The sequence below is a fragment of the Taudactylus pleione genome, unplaced genomic scaffold, assembly GCF_031769625.1.
Source record: "Taudactylus pleione unplaced genomic scaffold, aTauple2 ptg000133l, whole genome shotgun sequence".
Taxonomy (NCBI): Eukaryota; Metazoa; Chordata; class Amphibia; order Anura; family Myobatrachidae; genus Taudactylus; species Taudactylus pleione.
The window spans coordinates 1,674,888-1,693,810 of record NW_028284535.1 but is presented as its reverse complement, the minus strand read 5'-3'; the positions used below and the strand labels follow the sequence as shown (position 1 = coordinate 1,693,810).

Genomic DNA, 18,923 nt, shown 5'->3' with positions numbered 1-18,923 from the left:
TTAAAAAATAAACGCAACACGTACGCTGTATCATACATTACGAAACAATACATAAGAAGATCTATTTCACAATATTGACCAGAATTCATAAATGAGTAATTGAACTCCATTGTGTAATCCTAAATAAAACATAAACCCTCTACATCGAAGGTGACCACAAGGAGTCATGCAAATTATTGGGCGTGTCTGTGTTAAATGGTGGGGTCAGGCTAGCATGATAATGTTTCATGGTGAAGCCAGGTTTAAATACAGTTCACTAATGAATTGGAATTATGACTACAGAGCTGTCACAGATCCCAGCACACACAGAGTAGGAACCAGGGGCCAAGGTTTGTCTTTTAGTGGATATTCCGGTCAGCAGCAATCAATCACATCCTTAGAGCTCAGACAAGACAGTTATAATGCATGTGTGGAATGTCTGCATTACTCAGCTTGGCAGTCATAGCCTTGCTCTCACTACAATGAGCTACATTCATAACACAGGCCGTATCTTACATGGAGCAATATCACTTGATTCTATGTTAAGCTATGGGACTGATATAACTAGATGTGGTAATGTTTCGCAATTCATTGAAGTACCCCGTTGCTATAGCATCATGTGTCCCGTAAGCAACACTAATCCAGGGCTTTTTGTAAATACTTTAGGTGTTGAGACATACACCTGGCAGGTAGACACAAAAGGGGGGGGCAGTCTTTTCTTGTGGTTTGTACCAGAGTCATGTAAGCCTTTCTGCCGCCTGGGGCATCGCTTATCTCATACTCATAGCTGCCTTCATTGCAAATACCAGCACTGGCCCCCAAACATTATACCAACGTCTCTACTCACTGATTACACCCTACGGATCATGCCAGGAGTTTCCCAACTCAATATGGAAGGCAGGGAACATGCAGTGACTGCTTCTCCGGTTAGGCCCGTATTCAATTAGATGCGAAAAGCCGAGAAAAAGTTTCGCCGACTGCGACTTTTCGCCTGTCGGAAAAGAATCGCCGTATTCAATTGCAAACACTTTTCGCGTATGTGAAAACGCAATGCAATGTAATAGGCGATAAAGATTCACATATGAATAGGTGTTGAAAAAAAGTACAAAATCGCTATTTTTGGGTGCAACGGTGGGGAAACCACTCTGCACCCTTGGAACAGCCCCCCAAAGGATAGCTGTGTAAAAAAAAACTACAAAAAAAGAGGAACACCCCAAAAAATTACTTTGAAAAAAGGGGCGAAAAAGTGCAAAATGGGGGTTCAAACTTAAACAGTAGCGAATTAGACTTTTGGGGGGTCTGCAAGCATGGGTGAGGTGTTTTTTGAATTGCAGGTGCTTACTGCAGGTGCGTTTTTCATGTTTTTTACAACTTTACTTTAGCGACTTTAAACCATGCTTGCACCCATTTTCATGTACCCCAAATTTGACAGGACTACTTATTTTTACAAAAGCAAACTGCTTAATGCTATTCTTCACCACTAGAGCAAATACGCTTATTAGAACAAATTGATAACTTTAAGTACCCCAAATAGCTTTATTAGGGCTATTTGGGGGCATGTACATTGATCCCCAATGATAGTGCATCTTTTAGGGGGTGTCAGGCTGATTTCCCCAATTTTGACAGCACTTTTCACCGGCTTTGAATTCGCCGGGTTGCGTTTTCGCGTGTTTTGGAATTGAATTTGGCGAATAGTGATAAGTTTTCGCAGCTAAAATACGCGATGTAGGTGAAAAGTCTGGCATGCGAAAAAATATTGCGAGTGCGAAACTAATTGAATACGGGCCTTAGTGTAGGGTAAGTGCAGTGAGCGTGGAGGAGATAGCAGGGAAAGAGGGACAGGATGACCTGGGATAATTCCACAGGGACAAGTGCATTGTTTTGAAGATGGGGGTTCCAAATGTAATATGACAATACATCATAGCTCCCAGTCCCTACATTGCCAAATCAGGACATGATAAGCCCCAATGTGCCTAAATTCCACCCCAATCCGCTGACAGACAAGCGTTTTTAGTCGGACTATTACTGAGCATCACAGAGTCCCAGCTGAGGTCATGGCCGCTGTGTGGTGCACAGATATAGTACAGCCGGTATTACGCTGCCTGTCATCCTCCAACCACCATCGTTCACGGTGTGTACTTCAGTGCACAGGTCAGTGTAAAGGGTTTCCTGGCATTCATGCATAACAGGAGTTCTGGGCATCTTCCGACCTAAAGGGTATATTGATGTATAATGATATCACAGTTCTCCCTTAATACTTCAACCTATTGGATGCAGAGCCCGATTCAGAGACGCACGCTAATGTCACCGCAACTGCGATCCCGTAGGCAGCTGCTGTGAGAAAATACGCAAATGTTGCAGGCGCCGAGCATTATATAGAGACGCCCACCTGCGGCTTTGCAAATCCAAGCATCTGCGTACAAAGGCGCAGTATCGGTCGCAAGTCCTTCAATTATCTTTCTTCTGTGTAACCCTATGGTGGCGCCGAATGACTGCGGGAAATGAGACGCCGGAGCCGTTTATCTTGCGTATCAGAATGGGCGGATATCAATAATTGTGGTAATGAAGAAAAAAGTTCTGTTTGTAATGTTATGTTTTGTTTCAGTTTGGTTTATCTACCCGCCAAAAGGGCGCCGCAGCGGGGCGATTTTACGCCCTGTTTTTGCCCCATCCCCATGTGACCTAGTGAAGAAGAAGAGAACTTCCTGCTGCATCCTTTAGAGCACCTCTACTGGCTGCAGGGGGACTTTGTAGGCACCCCGCAAGCTAAATACAGGACCCTGCGCACTCTCCCCTAGTTACGGCCCTGCCTCCAAAACATAATAACATTGTTATACACTTTATTTTATTAAGTAGGTTGTGAGACATAACAGTTTCAAACTCATCTCACAAGTAGTGAGGGGGCCAGGATCACAATTGGTCAGGTCGCCCTTAATTCTTATGAGCAGCGCTGATCATAGACAGTAATCTCCATCTATGCTTTTAGTTCTATTTATATTTACTATTGCTATAGCTTCAATTCCCTATTTAATTCACTATTTGTTTATGAGAGCTTTTACAGGAGGAAAACCAAGTGCCACCATCTGGAGTGTTATAACCAGTGCTAATTATTTTGTTTTTGCTTTGCTAAATTAATTCAAATAGGATGTAAAAAAACTGTAAACGAAGGATGTTTGAAAACAAGCTCTATAGAGTACGGTGGCGCTTGTATACACATGTGAGCTGAGCTACCATCACGCCATCGGTGACGCAGGCGCACACTCAGGGGCGCTTTCAGATGGCCACAACCTCCTCTGCGCTCTTATCATCCCCCTCCTGACTATCGGCAACCGCACACGTGCAGATTACATGTATTTCAAAAAAATTTAAAGATATTTAAATACTTTCATTAAAATCAAGGTTTATTAATGCTAATCTGTTACAGGTCCCCTTAGATGGCGATAGCGGGCAGGTATTACAGAGGCACAAGTACAGATATAGTGATTGTTAAGTAGACTTCCCCATTCAACCCGGTGTGGTATGTTATGTCAAGATCTAGAATGTCGAAACCATAACGTCAACATGGTCTGAATGTTGGCATTCAGAGTGTCGACATGAACCACATGCACCATGACCACAAGGTCAAGCAGCTTGTAGACAGTCGGCATGTCGACATAATGTTTTTCTAGTGTAAGAGCCCTAAACCTAGCAGCAGGCCAGGTACACATTAAACGACCCGGCTATCTTGCCGATGCTCGGGGCGAGTACCCATCTCCTCTGACCATGCAAGATTGCCGGTACACACTAGAACGACGGAATGCTCACTCGTGCCATCCTTCATTAATATGCACTGCACCGCATGCGATATTGTGTGATTGGCCGAGCAGTATAGCCAATCACACGACGTCGCTGACGACACGCGGGAGCGCGCAGTGGCGGGTACACATTAGACGATGTGCGCTCATATATCGTTTCAATCCACCTCAAATCGGTATATCGTCTAATGTGTACCCAGTCTAACCCTATCACTTACCCTAAAGCAGGGGTGGGGAACCTTTTTTATGCCGAGGGCCATTTTGACATATATAACATTATTCGCGGGCCCGGTGCAGGCGTAATGTCACACAGGGGCGGAACCACAATTGCCGGTGATTACAGCAATGCCCGGAGCATCCTGAGGATGCTCAGGGGAGCTGTAAGGGCAGCGGTGTGACATTCTGAAGCGTCCTAAGGTTACTCCAGGCGGTGCTACTGCATAGATTCTGGCTGTAGAGTGCCATTCTAGGCCCCCTGCTAGCCAGATGAGACTAGGAGAAGAAAGCTCCAAGGGCCAGACCAAATGATTCCGAGGGCCTTATACGGCCCCCGGGCAGGAGGCTCCCCATCCCTACCCTTTTCAACAATGTCGACATTCAGACTATGTCGGCATTCTGGTTTCGACATAATGACTACATACCCATTCAAGCATTTGGAAATACCCCAAGATGTTGGTATTATAGTGTATAGTAAATACTTGTGCGTGTCATACATGTGACACCAGAAACTGAATAAGACCATTCGTAATCTCTCTCTCTCTCTCTCTCTCTCGTCTTGTATCTGAAGAGCTCAGATATACTGCTGCTGCTAGAGTAACCTGAAATTCCGATTGATCTGAGATAAATCCCCAAGTAATAAATCCGTAACAACTCCAATGTTTACTTTCTACTCCCCCTGACTTGGGTGGGCCAGATCAGACTAAACTTTCCATAATGTACAGTGAGGAGAGACTGGAGTTTTTGTTCAGAGAGATGGACGTTCTTGATGAGCTGATGGAAAAGGTCCTGAAGATGCTAATGATGAAGTGACACTAATCACCAAGTCCAAGATGACAGGGGGACCCTGAGATCTCATCGCAGGCAGCGCAGAATGGTTTACGCTAAGTGATATGAAGTGAGCAGCGTCCTTCAGGACTCGGGGCCAAGTTACAGTACTCAGCGCTCCATGCTCTCTATGTTTCACCTCTTAAATTTCAGGCGCCAGAGAATAGGAGTGGGGAACTCGCCAACAGCGCTCTGCGGCTATGCCACCGGCTCTTTCATGTTCTCTAAACAATGTACTTATCGCCTCTTCCAACATAATCAAACAAAAAGTGGTAAAGAAATCGATGGTGATGTTTAACGTCAATATTTCTAGCCCAATCATTAAACGTGGAAGGAATTTGTGCTTATATAGAATTGTATATTGTTTCAGATTATAGTGGTTGGTGAAAAGTAGTGGCATTCAACCTTCTTTTAGCTGGAACCCACCAAGGTGGTCCAGAGTAGAATGTATTTAGGGCTGGTGGAAGATCTTTCCGTTTCCCAGTACAAGGGAATGTGGCCATGTGTGTGGGGTCATGGTCACCCTATTGTGAAATTGGGGCACTCCAAGGGGTAAATTTACTAAAGTGAGAGTTTTTAGAAGTGAGTTTTAAAAGTGATGTTGCCCATTGCAACCAATCAGATTCTAGCTATTATCTTCCAGAAGGTGCTAGTTAAATGTTAAGTAGAATCTGATTGGTTGCTATTGGCAACACCACTTTTTAAACTCACTTCTAAAAACTCTCACTTTAGTAAATTTACCCCCTAGAGTTATCCATTGAATGGTTCATTGATGATCCCCATCCAGGGGCGGATTGGGATGAAAAACCAGCCCGGGAAAATTCTGGTAGCAGCCCTAATGGGGGCGGGTCTGCTGAGGGGGTGGGGACTGTTGAGGGGAGCGGGATACTCCCTCCCGTAGAGGCCGTCCATGCATCTTTTGATGCAGTTGCGTCCGCGACTTAATGCCAATGCCAACAAAGCCCTTCCCTGGTGTACATCCATGCATCTGAATGTGCAAGGACAAAGACACCCACTGTCAGTGTGCACGGATGCTGCAATCATGCTTTGTGCAGCTTCAGACGCCAACGTCAGTCGCGCCATTGAAACTTGCACCAGCCCTATGCTAGGGGCAGATCATCCAAATAAGGATGGCCTCCAATGTGAGCGATTCAGCGTCTCTGTACACAACCACTTTCCTCAGCACTCCTGTGTCACTCCAATAACATGCCCATCGTTACATCTGCGTCTGATTAGCCAATCCTGTGTAACCAAACAGGAACGGCCAACACATTTCTGATGCACTTCTTTGTGTGTGTCCAAATCTGTACTGCATATCTGTACAAATACCTTCAGTATGTATGTGTGGTGTAACTCAGACAACAAACACCACTCCACTGCGTCCAACATTGCTGCTGCGTCTGACTCAGAATAAGGCCCACAATGCTGTATACTATGTCATACTGGTGCTTGCTATATAATATAACTACAAAAGGGACATTCATATTTACTAATACTCACTAACATGGTTGGATCATAGTGGCCCTGATTCAGAGCCGGACACTCTGAAAGAGTGCTCGCTCTGAATCAGGGCATTTTTTTTTTGTGCGGCCTCCTGGCAGCTCGCATAGCTGTGGGTGACCACCGACAGCTATTGCGAGCGGCCAGATGATGGTCGCGATGGTCTCGACCATCGGGGCTTGCGACGAGACCCTTGCGGTAGGGTCTCGTTCCAGCAAGCCCCAGTGAGCTTCTGGCTCTTAATAGAGCCGGAAGCTCACCACTGACATCACTCGTGATGTCAGTGGGGCCGCCCCCAAACGGCAGGCATAGCGCTTGCGAGCGGGTCTGAATCAGGCCCTGTGTTCACTCTAAGGGCCTGATTCAGACCCGCTCTCTGCTGCTGCCCGCACGCTGGGATTGTGGGCGTTTTTTTGTTTTGTTCTCCAGGCGCTCGCAAAGCTGTGGGAGACCACCAGCAGCGGTATACAATTGGGAAGCCGGCCGCCTTAATACCGGCAGCCGGCTTCCCGCCTATCATGTCCTGGCGAGGGTGAAATGCCGGGAGACAGGCGCCCGGCATCCCGATCGAAGGGATGCCGGGCGCCGCGAGTGGACAGCCGCGGGGGGGGGGGAGGGTTAGGTTTAGGGCACCCGGGGGGGACTTGGGGTTAGGCACCCCCCCGGGAGTATTAGGGTCAGGCTAGGGGGAGGGAGGGTTAGGGTTAGGCACCCCCGGGGGGAGGTTAGGGTTAGGCACCCCCCGGGGGACTTAGGTTTAGGCAGAGGGGAAGGGGGGGGTTAGGGTTAGGCACTTAGAGGGGGGATTAGGGTTAGGCACATTGGGGGAGGTTAGGGTTAGGCACCCCTAAGGAGGGTTAGGGAGGTTAGGTTAATAGATACTTACCTTAGGACGATCGGGAATTTCCAGGGCTGTCGGGCTTCCGCTGCCGGGCTCTGCTGGTTTGTCGGGCTGCCGCTGCTGGGATTCGAGCTCCCAGCCATGCAGCAGCCGGGATATCATACCAATTCCTACACAGCTTGTGCGATCAGCCAGGAGACAATCGCGATAATCGCGACCATCGACCTTGCGACGAGACCCTACGGTAGGGTCTAGGCTGCCGCAAGGCCGAGTGGACTTCCTGCTCTAATAGAGCAGGAAGTCCACTATTGACATCAGTAGTGATGTCAGTAAGGCCTCCCTACAAATGCCAGGCATTCCTAAGGGAACGCCTTCGTTTGTCCAGCCACCCCCCCCCAACCGCCCACAAAACGGGGCGAGCTGTCACTCACCATCGACAGCCGCCCCATGTTGTTGCGAGCCCCGTAGCGACTGAACTTCAGTCGCTCGGCGGGGCTCGCGCACGCTGGACGCGGTGCATGCGCAGTGCCTAAAACATCGGGCCGCTTGCAAGCACACAGCGCTTGCGACCGGGTCTGAATTAGGCCCTAGATCCGGTGCCGGACCTAGAGAAAGGGCACTTCTGCGCGTGCCTAAGGCGCGCGTCCGAAAAGAGCCATGGTCAAGGAAAAGGGGGCGTGTCTTTATGACACATCCCCTTTATGTCAGTCTTTGGGGCGTGCCCCCAAGTGCTGCGGTCACTGTGAATGGATGCCGGGAGCATGCGCCCGGCATCCACTCACCGACGCTGACCGCTGCACCACCATTTACCCCACCCGCGGGTCACTGCGGCCCGCGGGTGGGGACAGAACCCCCAGGCTTGTTTCAGAAGGGCGCTGCGCCGGAGGGCAGGGTGCTTTCTGCCCTTTAGAAATAGGGCAGGGCACAGAGCACCGCTGAAACAGTCTAGTAGGAACGCTAGATCACATGACTGCACATTATTCCCCGACCGCAGTTTCAAGCATAACCTGTAAACAGATCCACCTGTATACACTAGCACAGGGGGCGATTCAATTCAGTGCGATGTTGAATAGCCCCGGGAAGGAGTTACTGGAGCTATTCAATTGACCGCACTGTTAAGTCTCACTAAAACCACTTAAGTCGGGAATGCCAGTGACCGCGCCTTAAGCTGGGTATTTAGTCGTGCTAACCGGCATCCTCCGACCAAAGTTACGGCCACAATGCTGTAGGATTTCTGCTCTCACCTCAGGAGGGTGCAAGCAGAAATCCTCTCAGTCGGACTTAACAGAACGGTCAATTGAATAGCTCCTTTCCGGGCTATTCAACATCACGCTGAATTGAATCGCCCCCAGAGAGACACTACTGACAAAATAACAGCACATCACCGCCTCACTGACGGACATACTGTACACATTTCAGAAAAAGTAAATCTTTTTAGGGGCCTCATTTATTAACGAGTTCTATCATTCACAACAAGTGATACAACTCATTGCGTATGATAATGGTGCTCCGGCCAATCAGCTCCCAACTGTCATTTTTCAAACAGATGACAGTTGGGAGGGTGATTGGCTGGAGCACTATTATCATACACAGCGAGTTTCATCACTCATTAATAAATGAGGACCCTAGTCACTTACACTATTCTACCAGTTAAGCGGACCTGTGTGGGGGAGGGGGATGGGGGGTGCCGAGGATGAGGGTGGGTGAAGTGTTTGAAGCTGTGAGGAGAGAGCAGGAAAGGGGACATGTGTGGGGGAGGAGGGTTGTCAGGGGTGCCACAGATGGGAGTGGGGAAAGTGTTTGGATCTGTGAGGCTAGGGGACCTGTGTGTGTGTGTAGGGGAGTGCTGTGATTGGGGGTGGGGAATATTTGCAGCTATGAGCAGCAAAGGGGACCTGTGTGTGGGTGAAGCATTTGGAGCTATGAAGAGAGAGCAGGAAAGGGGACCTGTGTGGGGAGTCGGAGGTGCCGTGGATGGGGCGGGGGAGTGTCTGGAGCTATGAGGAGCAGGAAAGGAGACCTGTGTGTGGGGGAGGGGGGGTCGGGGTGCCGCGATTGGGGGGGGGCAAGTGTTTGGAGCAATGAGTTGAGGAGCAGGTAAGAGGTCCTGTGTGTGGGGGAGGGGGGGGGCTCGGGGGTGCCGCGATTGGGGGGGGGAGTGTCTGGAGCAATGAGGTGAGGAGCATGTAAGAGGTCCTGTGTGTGTAGGGGAGGGGGGGGGGGTAGTGTCTGGAGCTGAGGTGAGGAGCAGGGAAGAGGTCCTGTGTGTGTGGGGGAGGGGGGGGGGGTCGGGGGTGCCGCTATTGGGGGTAGGGGAAGTGTCTGGAGCTATGAGGAGCAGGAAAGGGGTCCTGTGTGTGTGTGTGTGTGTGTGGAGAGGAGGGGAAGCTGCGGATGGGGGTGGGGGAAATGTTTGGAGCTATGAGGTGAGGAGCAGGAAAGAGTACCTGTGTGTGTGGGGGAGGGGGAGCGGGTCAAGGATGCCGCGATTGGGGGTTGGAAGTGTCTGGAGCTATGAGGTGAGGAGCAGGAAAGATGACCTGTGTGTGGGGGGGAGGGGGGAGGGGATGCCGTGATTGGGGGGGGGGGAGAAGTGTCTGGAGCTATGAGGTGAGGAGCAGGTAAGAGGTCCTGTGTGTGTGGGGGAGGGGGTGCCGCTATTGGGGGTAGGGGAAGTGTCTGGAGCTATGAGGAGCAGGAAAGGAGACCTGTGTGGGGGAGGGGGTGCCGCGATTGGGGGGGGGGGGCAAGTGTCTGGAGCAATGAGTTGAGGAGCAGGTAAGAGGTCCTGTGTGTGTGGGGGAGGGGGGGGGGGTCGGAGGTGCCGCGATTGGGGGGGGAAGTGTCTGGAGCAATGAGGTGAGGAGCAGGTAAGAGGTCCTGTGTGTGTGGGGGAGGGGGGGGGTCGGGGGTGCCGCGATTGGGGGGGGGGGAAGTGTCTGGAGCTGAGGTGAGGAGCAGGGAAGAGGTCCTGTGTGTGTGGGGGAGGGGGGGGGGTCGGGGGTGCCGCTATTGGGGGTAGGGGAAGTGTCTGGAGCTATGAGGAGCAGGAAAGAAGACCTGTGTGTGTGTGGGGGGAGGGGGTGCCGCGATTGGGGGGGGGTTGTTTTTGGAGCTGTGTGGGATAGGGGGAGAGAGCTGGGTATTATTTCAACATATACAGTATATTTTGATTACCTACCTTCTGTCTAGGCTGCGCTGCTGGGATGGCTGCTTGCAGATCAGTCACACCACACTGCAGTGCAAATGGAGATGTCCTGGAGGCGGGCCTTCGGTCGGGCTGGAGGCGGAGCCATCAGTGGTGACTGACTGGCTCCGCAAAGGCTTATGGGAGGAGCTGCTGCTGCTGGGCATGCGCAGTAGCTCCCCCGACGGCCATTTTTTTTTATTTAAAGTGTACTATTTCTGCCCGATCGGAGCTGAGCTGAGCTCCGATCGTGGCAGCCGGCAGGAGGGGTGAGTAAAGGAGGGCCACCAGCCACTACAGGGAACATAGGGACCGGCCCAGCGGGAAATGGCCCGGTGTCCCGGCGGCCCAATCCGCCCCTGTCCCCATCGGTGGTACCATCAATAAAAATCCATTGATGGTAGGAATCCATCAAGGGAAAACCATTGATGGGTTAAACCATCGATGGTCCTCACTAGCGGTGTCACGTGATGTGAGGAACCAATCAGGGAAGGAGGGTGGGGCTTTGCAACACTTGGCAAGGGCGGGGATGATCACCATGAGAATTTTTTTTAACCCTTGCCAGTGATGGCGGAGAAACATCGATAGCAAGCCATCAATGTTTGCTAACTATCAATGGCCAATCCTAGGCTCTCCTTACAAGCTGCGCCACTGAAGGTGCCATGGCCACAGCAGCTTGGGGAGGATGGCTGCACTTTGTAATCGTCCTCTCCTGCTGCCCCTGAATGTATTGAATATCTGACAGTCTGGGGGTCTAATAAATGGATTCTGAGCTCCTGATTCACAGGTTCTCATCTTTGACTTAAGGTACATGGGAATAAATGTAAGAGCCTGTGACTTGCAGTCATCGGCAAGTTCCCAGCGCCAGCGAGTCTGCCCAGTGTTTTGAATGATTGCCCCTTTAAAACATAAAGAAGACTTACCAGGAACTCGCCAATGCCTGCAAGCCGTAGGCTATTACATTTATCCTATGTGGCCTTCTATAAACTAGAGGAATCTGAAAACTCCCTTAAAAAGTCTTTGATCGAACAGCGATACAATATAGCATATTTTCCAGTCAAAAACTTAACATACATTTTTAAGGGCTGTTTTATGATATATATCGACATTTATCATGTCAAAATTGATCATGTTGACATTCTTCATGTAGACAATGATGACAAGTTACCACGGCGGCCATTTTACGGTGTTCTGTGTAGTGCTGACACCCGACGTGGGACCACAAACAGGTGAGTTTTAAATAATATGGGTGCAGGGTGTTCGGTGCGGGGCCCCCTGGACCCGTGTGGCCCGCACACCCTGCTCCCATTATAGTTACGCCCCTGGTAACCTTCATTTTTTTCCTTAGAGATACTGCTCAAGGTCGCCCCCTGCTGTGCTATAGTAAATTATATAGCATCAGAGCTGTAGCAGGGCCACATCCCGTGTAATGCAGCACACATCCTTGGGCACCGATCCCCCGTTATGCAGCACACTCCAGTCAATCAGTACTCTTCCTTGGGCACACAGCCACTCATGTAGCTATCAGTGTGCTGGAGAATGGTGGCCATTTTCTTGTAGCGCACGTCTCCTTATTGTCCCCGGTTTTAACTCTACAGTGAGTGGAGTGTGATGATGACGGTCTCAGGGAGATCGCTAGACTCTACAGGGAGATCACCACTATTTTAGAGAGCATCCCTGACATTCAGTAACAGTTGGCAAGTATGTACTAGGTGCAAATACAGAGAGAAATACAGATAAAGGGGTCTATTTACTAAGCAGTGTTAGGAGACAGAGTGAAAAGTGATAAGAAAGTGATAAGGTGCCAGCCAATCAGCTCCCAACTGTCATTTTTCAAACACAGCCTCTGAGATGACAGTTGGGAGCTGATTGGCTGTCACCTTATCACTTTCTTATCACTTTTCACTCTGTCTCCTAACACTGCTTAGTAAATAGACCCCAAAGAAACAATAAATAGCCCCGAACCTGTCATATTGCCCTTCACAAATTGTTGCTCGTCTACAATATTTAACATGTATTTTAAACCTACATACAATGGAGGAAGCCATTTTGTGGCCTGAATTACTATTAATGGAAATGGAACCCATCGTGTCAGTGACATCACTAGGATAGAAATTACTAATAGATTATTTTGACAATAATGAACTCATGGTACCCGGTTACTTTATTGGCTGCATTCCCATGCCATAAAATGGCTGCTTACGCGTGTAAAGACATATGGAGAACTCCATTCTGCAAAATAATTTATTTCCGTAGATCAAATTCTGTCCCTCTTGTAACTTCTCAACCCCCTCTAGAGTGCAGCTGAATAATTATGTGTGGGTGTCTATATTTATCAGATTACAGTATAAAAACATGGCTGCGGAGCTGTACTATACACTGATGTCGAATGATAACAAAATATGGCACAAAGCAACATTCCAGCTAAGGCGTATTGACTCTGAAGGAAACAAACACAGTGTCGCAACACATATGGAGCTGGATTATTTCCCATCGGCATGCTGGGAGTCTCCGCCCTGCCTACAAGATGGCTTGGCTCGCAGTATAATGACACTCCGCCAGCTAGTTAAGCAACTACTGCTTTTAATAGTCATATTAAAAACAAAAAAGCTGAAATAAATTTATATAGTGCAGAAAAACTCTATTCTTGGGCTCCATAGCAAAATGCACAGTTACTTTCTTATGTTTAATTCTTTACAGAAGGTAGGTTACGACAGAACAGTATGTAATACTTATTGGATAATAATACACATATGAGGAACATTCAGAGTTGTATATAAGGCCATTTTTGCAGCATAAATCATTTCTGTACTGTTCGAGCATCTGTATATTAGGGGTCTATTTACTAAGCAGTGTTAGGAGACAGAGTGAAAAGTGATAAGGTGCCAGCCAATCAGCTCCTAACTGCCATCTCACAGGCTGTGTTTGAAAATGACAGTTGGGAGCTGATTGGCTGGTACCTTATCACTTCACTCGGTCTCCTAACACTGCTTAGTAAATAGACCCCTTAGACTTGCAGCCCCCTGTGCCAGGAGTGGAGGAGCGGGGATGGACATGTATACGCTGAGTACAGTATAGGTGTGTTTATGTAAATACGACCAGGGGGAGATGTACTAAGCCTTGGACAGAGATAAAGTATGAACCAATCAGTTCCTAACTGTCACTGTACAGGCTGTGTTTGAAAAATGACAGGAGCTGATTGGTTGGTACTTTATCTCTCTCCAAGGTTTAGTACATCTACACACTAATGAGACCCGGAGGCATCCCCAGATACAGTACACTTATTTGGAAGTGTACTTAGATGGATATCTATTAGCTATTATATAACTTGCTAAGGCATCTGTCCATTTGGTGGGACTGTCGTTGCTATGGGGCTCACTGATATTCAGTTAGGCCCCTGGTGATAGTGTATTGTCATATTCAGCATCCCGGGACCGCCTTCTACCAAACATTCCACAGGCCTGCCTCCAGCATTCCGGCCCTTGGGACTGTGATTGTCAGTTCTAGCTTAGAAGCTTTGCCTGTACAACATGTATGTGGGCCCAGGGCAAGTTGGAACAAACTCTATGTGACAGAACAACAAAGGGTGAATGAATTCTCGTATAAACAGTAAGCAGGATGGGCTGTTAACCTTTTCCATGGGTATATATATATATATATATATATATATATATATATATATATAATATTACATGCCAAATTTGCTTTGCACTGCAATAAATAGCTAAAGTGAACCATTTGCTGCCCAGCGCAATATTGTTGCCATGGCAAGCGGCGATATGCTCAGGGCGTTTTCTGACGCTTTTTGGACCTGATTCAGAGCCGCAGGCATTGTCGATGCCCACGTAGCGAATAAGTTTTTGTGCGAAAATCCCTGAAAACTTCTACGGCGCCTGCGTTAGACATACCGTATGCAAAAGTCGCTGTTGCGATTGAGACACACGTTTTCAGAAAGGTCTTGTAAATGCGTTGGGCTTTCCTGGGCGGTGACAGGGATGAGGCTTAGTGCAGGCACGGAGATGGTCCGTCTTATGGGCACGTTATGGCAGTGTCGTGAAGGTAGTTTCGTACACAGGAGCTCAACCGTTCACAATGGACGCCATCGGACTGAGAAACTGCACCTGCCACAAGGATGGTGCAAGTTTCGATGGTAGCATCTAAAGGCGCATCAATCGGTATTGTAGCGCCTACAGACGCTGAGAGCGGGCGTCTCAGTCCTTGCACATTCAGACGCATGTATGTACACCAGGGATGGGCCTTGCTGCGGCATTTGCATCAAGCTGCAGACGGGTGACCGCCAATAGATGTAGCCGCGTCTGTGCCCACCTACGAATCAGCCCGGTTATATTTATACCTGTGTTCGTTAGATGGTGTTTTAGTTTATAGTGTACATTTTCACATTGTTGTCAGAGAGCGAACCTGTTACTCCAGTCACCTACGCTGGCACATCCATGGCCTGATAGCTACTGCTCAGGAGTGCGGCTTTCACTGGGATTCCAAGAGGAAGCCTGAATTTAAGATGGCCGCCACTCTGCATATGGTTACAAATGCGATTTTAAAAACGCATATGGCACCTGCGATTTGGGGCATAATTGAGGCTAATGCTGCATCAGCACCTATATGAGTAGTTGAACTCAAATAATTATATATCCAGAGCTCTGCAACCCTGCAAAACAGCCTGTTCTGCTTTGAAACCTGCTTTCATTGGTAAATCTCTCTGTCCTTCTCAAGCTTGGCGAATTCTTGCCTCTGTCCTGGTTGCTGCTTGTGTTCTGTCTGCTCCTGACTGTGGGTCTGATTCAGAGCCGGACGCTATTTGCGGTCGTTCGTTCAGAAAAAAGGGGTGGCTATTCAAATGATCCGTTCGCTCTTTGCGGTCTGTTCACGCCTCTATGTCTGAACGAGCGAACAAAACTTGCGGTCGTAATTTTGAAAAATACGCCCCCTGGCCGCTCGCATCATACGTCATGTCCGCTATTTATTATATTAATCGAGTACATCGAACAGGGTATGAACTGCTCACTATTCTTGTGGTTGGTTTTTCCTACCGCTATCTTGCGAGCAGTTCTGACTATAAAACAACCAAGTGACGTGGTCAATGACGCTGCTGTATTAATTATGCACTCCCTTAAAACGCCCGTTTTGACCTTTAAGCACGCCTGCGTTCTGAATTCCTCTCCCCGTTTTCAAGCACCTTCCCCTGTTACCACCCACATACGCCTCCTCCTGTCACTCAAAATAGCAGGCATTCGCTATTTAGCGAACAAACGATTTTCGGCCGCACTGACTGGTTCGCGCATGCGTATTACAATCCGTACGCATGCGCAGATGAGCGAACATCGCTCATAACGAACGAGCGGCCGCTTACGAGCGGCTCTGAATCAGGCCCTGTGTCTTATGTATCCTGGTGTCTCTGTTCCACTGTTTATCCAGGTCTGTGTTTATCGGATTCTGTTATTCGTCCTGTTGTAATTCAGGTTTATAAGAACAGACCATTCTGTCACCGGGAACTCTTCCTCCACTACTGGTCTGTGTGACAGATCCTTTATTGTGATGTCCCCTCCTATCTTATTCCAGCCTCTAGTCTTGTACTGTCTGCGAAAACTCAATGAACCCACCTGGTGCATTAATGTTGGGTACTGCTGTGGCATTACATTCCTCCCGATCATTACAGTGCTTATTGGTTATGGCTTGAGCAATTAGGGGCCTATTTATCATCCAGCCCATTTTTGTTATGGTCGCTTAGTTACCATGGCGGTAAAAACAGACTTATTGACGTAACTTGTCAAATAAAGTCTTACCAAGGCCCCTAAGCGATACTCAGGCCAATACTGGCTTAGACTAGAGTAGTAATGATCAATTTACTGCCACGGCGGGTCCGTATCTGTTGATTGATATATGCACAAGCGTGGGCCGGATTTCCAACACTTCCGCGTGCACGGTGGGAAAAAGTAGATAAAAACTTTATAAGAATAAAAAATGGGGTAGAAACAGTCAAACACATGCTTTATTCATAGAATAAAGTATTTCTCAGACATTTACGTCTGGTATCACAATTCACGGATGGGAGGCGGAGACTGACTATGGTAAAAGGGCTTTTTGAGCCTTCATAGAGTGGCCTATTAATGTTAAATCCATGTTTATAAGGTGAAAATGTATGTATATTATATACATACATACATATACACAAGAAAAGCATGAGCCGGCTCTAATGCCTGCAATAGGATTTTCTTCTCTTTAAGAAATCGGCCTCTTTATGTTAATTGACCATCACAGAGAGATTAATAAGCAAACAGGACAGGGTGGTTTCATTTTGAGAAAATCATCTACTGGATGAAATATTTAATCTGCTGTACTCTCATTTTATATTAAATTATCTGCTTTATCACAGGCCTAACCTGATCACAGCAGAGATAGCATCTGGGAGCCGCCTCTGAAACCTTTATTCAGTCACAGCGGAGATTGGGCCTGGTGCAGTGATGGAGGCAAACGCTCCCGCAGCTGCGATATCTCACGGGTCGTAATTGCGAAAATATGCTAATGAGTCACTCGCCGTACAGCGCTTAGAGACGTCCACTGAAAGCATCTCACATCCGCCGCACACACACAAAACCGGAAACACATACTTGCCTACCCTCCCGATTCGTCCGGGAGCCTCCTAAAAATCGGGTGCCACTCCTGCCCCCCCGCATTGACAAGAGAAACCCCCGCAGCGGGGGAAGCAGATGACGCAAGTCATTTTGGCCCAGCCTCCTGCTTCACAATGCCGGAAAGCGCTGCATTGTGTAGCGGGTGGCGGTGCCAAAATGATGTCCTCATGTGGCCACGCCCCCGCTCCGCCCCCACAAATGCCAGGTAAGATTATGCGGCCGTTCCCCCTTATGCCGGCCACGCCCCCCTGCTATGCCGTTCTGGCTGTTCCCTCACGAAAGGGGCGCCAGAAAGTCGGCAATTATGCGGAAACATCGAACGCATTATTCTGCGGAGATGCAATCTCTGCCATTAAAGCAGCAATTTCACAGCGCTGGCTGGAATTACGGCCAGCTACTCACGAGTAAAATTGGGCTCATGCATTTGAGTTTATACTTTAGTGCCACCTGCAGAGCAGCCCTGACATAACGTCCTTTAGTGTGAGTTATTAGACCCACTTGCAACAGGAAAATGGAGCCATTAATGACTCCAGCAGATCTTTGTTGGACTTGATTGGCACTCATTTAATATTGTAATTCATAACACAAATGTGGTTCTGTTTTTATTCCATGGATTAATAAAGCTGTTTTCCATTTATATCTGACATAATCGCGTTCCAGTGATGGCAACCATTCAAAAAAATTCCTATAAACATACGGAGAAGCTGAACGCAAGGCGTGAGTCATAGAGAAAGCAGACATAGGAAATGTGAGACTTGAGAAAAGCAGTAACTGTGATCGGGCAAAGCTGATAGTATATACAGAGAATATAATAATTTATCCAAGAAAAAATGTACCCTGTAATGCACACCTGCTTACAGTACAGCAACAAACCAATACCATATACATCAGACACAGGAGTCCAAAATGCCTTCATATAGCAAGTATATAGTCTCATGTACAACCAGATAGCCAGTATACATCCATATAGCATCATGTGCAAGCAGATAGCCAGTATACATCCATATAGCCTCATGTGCAACCAGATAGCCAGTATACATCCATATAGCCTCATGTGCAACCAGATAGCCAGTATATATCCATATAGCCTCATGTGTAACCAGATAGCCAGTATACATCCATATAGCCTCATGTGTAACCAGATAGCCAGTATACATCCATATAGCCTCATGTGCAGCCAGATAGCCAGTATACATCCATATAGCCTCATGTGTAACCAGGTAGCCAGTATACATCCATATAGCCTCATGTGCAACCAGATAGCCAGTATACATCCATATAGCCTCATGTGTAACCAGGTAGCCAGTATACATCCATATAGCCTCATGTGTAACTAGATAGCCAGTATATATCCATATAGCCTCCAGTACAACCAGATAGCCAGTGTACATCCATATAGTCTCATGTGTAACCAGATAGCCAGTATACATCCATATAGTCACATGTGCAACCAGATAGCCAGTATATATCCATATAGCCTCATGTACAACCAGATAGCCAGTATACATCCATATAATCTCATGTGCAACCAGATAGCCAGTATATATCCATATAGTCTCATATGTAACCAGATAGCCAGTATACATCCATATAGCCTCATGTACAACCAGATAGCCAGTATACATCCATATAGTCATATGTGCAACCAGATAGCCAGTATACATCCATATAGCCTCATGTACAACCAGATAGCCAGTAAACATCCATATAGCCTCATGTGCAACCAGATAGCCAGTATACATCCATATAGTCTCATGTGTAACCAGATAGCCAGTAGACATCCATATAGCCTCATGTGTAACCAGATAGCTAGTATATATCCATATAGCCTCCAGTACAACCAGATAGCCAGTATACATCCATATAGTCACATGTGCAACCAGATAGCCAGTATACATCCATATAGTCACATGTGCAACCAGATAGCC

General features: G+C 47.9%; 1 protein-coding gene across 3 annotated transcripts in view; it reads right to left on the bottom strand.

Annotated features, from left to right (window-relative positions):
• PRRT3 (proline rich transmembrane protein 3) overlaps positions 1–18,923 on the bottom strand; it is a 108,927-nt gene that overhangs the window by 7,444 nt on the left and 82,560 nt on the right. The gene's annotated exons all lie outside the window — the stretch shown is intronic.